We start from the raw sequence: 5,463 nt of genomic DNA on the forward strand, positions 1-5,463 counted from the left end.
ACCTATAGGGCAAAATGGGAACTTCCACAAATTTTCCTCTGATACCCACATGCCACACTGTGGCGAAAGTGCGCACACACACACACACACACACACACACACAAAGTAAAAATAAATTTTAAAAATGTATAATAAATAACTGATGGGCTTGACAGTGGTCTGAAACAAAAAATGGTCAATGAACTTGAATACAACTCAAAAGACTACATCAAACTACACATGTGAGAGCCTGGGTTCTATGTCCGGTACCACAAAGATAAAAAAAGAATAAACAAAATAGAACAGAGGATCCAATGGTCCAATATGTATACTGTTGTCATCATTTCATATGAGGAGAATGTAACAAAAGAAGTAAGTGAGATGATTAGTGGTCAGTAATTATCTAAAGTTTATTTTAAAATCCTGTATATCCAGGGAGTTCAGCAAAGTCCAACAGAAAAAAAAAATTTTCCAAAGTTCAAGGTTGGCTGGTCTACATATACAGGTCTACTTGAGGCCAGACATAGGTAGATAAAGACTCCGCCTCAAAAACAAACAAACAGAAATCCTACATCCGAAGGACGGTGTAGGCCAGCTACTGAAAACAAAATGTTTTCCCTCCCTCTTTGGTGTTTTGAGACAGGGTTTCTCTATGTAGCCTTGGCTGTCCTGGAAATTACTCTGTAAACCAGGCTGGCCTCGAACTCACAAGAGATCCACTTGCCTCTGCCTCTGGAATGCTGTGGTTAAAGACAGGTGCCACCACAGCTCCGCTTTGAAAACTAAATCTTAATGCAAACTAGAAAACAATATAAACAAGAAAACCAAAATTTGAAGTACAAGTGATTTTTCACCCAAATACTACTACTACTAAAAGCTAGAAGCTAATGAAATAATATGTTTAAAATGCAGGGGAACATTGGTACAGAGATATCAGACATATTGGCAGTACTTTCTTTAGTGGTGTAGCCATTATTATTTTGTCTACGCTCCAGTAAATAATCCTCTACCCATGCTTATGCAAGCAACCCTAGCTCAACAGATCATACACACACACACACACACACACACACACACACACACACATCCACACACGACATGAAAATAGGAGGGGGAATTGTTAGGATTGAGAATGGGCCATTGGGAGTGGGTAGTGGTAAAAAAGTCATGGGGGAAGGGTAAAAATGCCCAAAATATGTAAAGTATGAAATTATTAAAAACAATTTAACACAGGATGAAGGAAAACTTTCAGAAATTGGGATTAAAAACACAAGATGCATTGAATATGCATTTTGAAGGCAAAATGAAGACATTTAAAAATATTTTATTTTTAATTGTGTGTACGTGTGTGTGTGTGTGTGTGTGCAGGAATCTATGGAAACCAAGGTATGCATGATCTCACGATTTCTGTGCAGTATGAATTAAGCACTTCTTGAAGGTCCCAGTTCATTTTTTGGTGTATTTCATATATTTATATTTTATGTGTTTATACTTAATATATATATTTTAGTATGTGTATATTATTAAAACATGGTTTTGAGATTCTGGTATTGTTTTGTTATGGGTATTTTCCCTGCCTGTAAGTCTGTGCACCACAAGGGTGCAGTACCTGCAGAGGCCAGAAGAGGGCCTCCGGTCCCCTAGAGCTGGACTTACAGAGAGCTGTGAATCACCTGGAAAGTGCGCTGGGAACTGAATGTAGGTCCTCGACAAGAGCAGCCAGAGCTCCTAACTGCTCAGCCATCTCTTCAGCCCCAACAACCCACTTCTTGACACATGATACTATTAACAGTTAATGCCTTTAATACTCAACTACTGTTGCAATGGCAGCAAATTTCCACGTGGCTTTTGCAGAACAGACACTCAACCCACAGCAGAGTATCCGCTGTCCAGGACTGTGAGGCGATCTCTTGGGCCTTGATTTGTCAAAACTCATTGACCTGAGGGTCTACTAGGTCCTCATCCGGTAAAGGTGTCTGGCTTCAAACCTGATGACTTGGGCTAGAAATCTGGAACCCACCCGACAGAAGGAAAGAATCAACTCCCAAAAGTTGTCCTCTGACTTTCACGTGCCCTGTGGCACACACACCAAATAAACAAGTGAATGTAAAGCTAAAAATACTTTATTTCATTGAACTGAACATGTAATGTCTGTGTATGTCCCTGTAAAATATACAAATGCAATGACTAATGGTGACACACACCTTTGATCCCAGCGCTTGGGAGGCAGAGGCAGGCAGATCTCTGTGATTTTTGAGACCAGTCTGGTCTACAGAACAAGTTCCAGGTAGGGCTACACAGAGAAACCCTGTCTCAAAAATTCAAAATTAAATATATACTTATGTATATAAACATATATACAAATGAAATATAAAATTCATAAAGAAAAAGAAGTCTGCAAAGAGCAAACTGATTGGATTTCTTAAAAACGGAAGCTGTAGCTTCTTCTTCAGGAAAACACCAAAAGGCGGATGACTCGGTTGCAGCGGGAGGCCGTGGTGGCTTCCATTGAGGATTCCAGGATTCTACAGCAGCTGTCTTAGGGCAACAGTCATGGCTGAGGCTGGGGCTCATGGAGGTAAAGCCGAAGACAAGAAGTGGATCTCTGTCAGCAAGCTGGGACGCCTGGTTAAGAACATAAAGATAAAGTCCTTGGAGGGGATCTGCCTGTTCTCCCTGCCCATTAAGAAATCCTTGATCATCAACTTTTTCCTGCGTGCATCCCTAAAGGATGAGGTTCTAAAAATCATGCCGGTGAAGAAGCAGACATGGGCTGGCCAGCAAACCAGGTTCAAGGCTTTTGTCGCTTTGGGGGACTAAAACTGTCACGTTGATATTGGTGTGTTTTTTTTTAATTAATTTATTTTTTTATTAAATACAGTTTATTCACTTTGTATCCCAGCTATAGCCCTCTCCTTGTCCCCTCCCAATCCCACCCTCCCTCCCTCTTCTTCTCCTATGCCCCTCCCCCATTCCACTGATAGGGGAGGTCCTCCTCCCCTTCCATATGATCCTAGCCTATCAGGTCTCATCAGGACTGGCTGCTTTTCTTCCTCTGTGGCCTGGTAATGGTGCTCCCCCCTCAGGAGGAATTGATAAAAGAGCCAGCCACTGAGTTCATGTCAGAGATAGTCCCTGTTCCCATTACTAGGGAACTCTCTTGGGCACTGAGCTGCCATGGGCTACATCTGTGCAGAGAGAGGTTCTAGGTTATCTATCACCATGCATGGTCCTTGGTTGGAGAATCAGTCTCAGAAGAGACCCTTGTGCCCAAATTTTTTGGTTCTGTTGCTCTCCTTGTGGAGCTCCTGTCCCCTCCAGGTCTTTCTATCTCCCCCTTTTTTTTTCACAAGATTGCCTGCACTCTGCCCAAAGTTTGGCTGAGTCTCAGCATCTGCTTTGATACCTTGCTGGGTAGAGTCTTTCAGAGGCCCTCTGTGGTAGGCTCCTCTCCTGTTCCCAGTTTTTTCCCTCTTCCGATGTCTCTCCTGTTTGCCTTTCTGAAGGAGGGTTGAGCATCTTACCCCAGGTCCTCATTCTTGCTTAGCTTCTTTAGGTGAACAGATTTTAGTAGGTTTATCCTATATTATATATGTATAAGTGAGTATATACCATGTATGTCTTTCTGCTTCTGGGATACCTCACTGGTCTTGGTATTAAGTACTCGAAGGAGGTAGCTACTGCCATCTGAGGAGCCATCATCTTGGCCAAACTTTCCATCATCCCTGTGCAGAGAGGCTATTGGGGCAACAAGATTGGCAAGCCTCACACTGTTCCATGCAAGGTGATGGGCCACTGTGGCTGTTTTGGTGTGTCTCATCCCTGCTCCCAGAGGCACTGGCACTGTCTCTGCTCCTGTGCCCAAGAAGCTACTAATGATGGCCAGTATTGATGACTGCTACACATCAGCCAGGGGCTACACTGCCACCCTGGGCAACTTTGCCAAGGCCACCTTTGATGCCATCTCCAAGACCTACAGCTACCTGACCCCTGACCTCTGGAAAGAGACTGTGTTCACCAAGTCTCCTTCAGGAATTCACCGATTATATTGTGAAAACCCATACCAGAGCCTCTGTTCAGAGGACCCAGGTTCCAGCTGTGGCTACCACATACGGGTTTTTATACAAGAAAAATAAAGTGAATCAAATCTGAAAAAAAAAAAAAATGGAAGTTGTACTTTCAACACTGATTTTGGTTTTTTTGTTTGTTTTTTGTTGTTGTTGTTTTGGTCAATGTTAAATAAATAAGACATATTGGTCCTGCCATCATATTCTCCCTATGTGGGAGGCCAGACATGAAGGGGAATGAGTGAGAAGGAAGCTGAATGACAGAAAAAAGGTATTAGAGCTGTGATGTGCTGGATCTTTCCTTATAGGGCTCTTCTTGTGCTGCCATAGCATGGAACTACCTCATAGCATTGCTGTGGATCAACATTACTCATGGGGTGTCTTGTTAGCTCTCCGCAAAGGACGTAGGAGACAAGGTTCATAAAAGTATGAGAAATCTAATATTAATTTTTTAACTCAGAAAAAATATAACAGATTCCTATGACTTCATGTCTGGCTAAAATATAGGAATAGGAAAAAGAAGACAGATTTTTTTTTCACAAGTAATAAATGGCACCAGTCAATTACCAAGTAGACTAAAATGTTTTCCTTTACCATGAGCACAGACAGAGCTGCAATCAGGCTGGGTTCAGTTCCATACACCTTAAAGGAATGTTGTCTTATTTCATTGAAGTATAACAAAACTTCCAGGAATGAAATTCTTCCTAAAAGTTTCCTTTTTTCTTCCTCTTTATCCTATCTTGATTTCCTCAGTATAAGACAATTTTTCATATTCAAAATAAGGCCTTATTGTGGGTAAAAATAAGGCTTTCTCTGTATTAACATACAAATGTAAACACATAGCTATGGGAAATTAAGAAAAAGCAATTCAATTTTTATTCAAGATATAATTTGAAGTTAATTTCTGTCCTCACTAACATTTCGAGCATACGGATGAGACAATCCCAGGCTCCTCATGTAGATTTCTGGCCATGTTGCTCCCTAGGGCTGCTGGGTAGACTAGTTTCTCCACTGTTGCTCTGCTGCCTTCCTTTGAATTGCCCATGTCTAGCTTCTAGGCAGCAGAGTTGGCTCTCATGAGAGTCTTATGTTCTATTGTGTGCAAATTGTGCACACAAACCCCTACATTTGCTCATGAAGTCTACCACTCACTAAGCCCTCCACACAGAGACCATTCCTTGGTTGGCAGCTGTATACCCACTTGAGAATTCCATTACTGACAAGGAAGAGAGAATGAATGGACAGCAAAGAACGGTCAACAGAGCTCTCTGCTGACCACCAGGAACACAGTCAACAGAGTCCAGCTACATCATAACACTAATTCACTGATAGCACAGGGCAAGGAGTCTGCTCCATCTTACAAACTGACAAGGGAAAACACCTGCACCTTCTCACAGTCACCCAGAATCTCGCTGAA

At 42.1% G+C, this 5,463-nt stretch overlaps 1 pseudogene; it reads left to right on the top strand.

Annotated features, from left to right (window-relative positions):
• The first annotated feature begins 2,532 nt into the window (after nt 1-2,532).
• LOC110557280 (small ribosomal subunit protein uS5-like) lies at nt 2,533-4,083 on the top strand (annotated as a pseudogene).
• The last annotated feature ends 1,380 nt before the right edge of the window (nt 4,084-5,463 follow it).

The sequence above is a fragment of the Meriones unguiculatus genome, chromosome 8 (genome assembly GCF_030254825.1).
Source record: "Meriones unguiculatus strain TT.TT164.6M chromosome 8, Bangor_MerUng_6.1, whole genome shotgun sequence".
NCBI lineage: Eukaryota > Metazoa > Chordata > Mammalia > Rodentia > Muridae > Meriones > Meriones unguiculatus.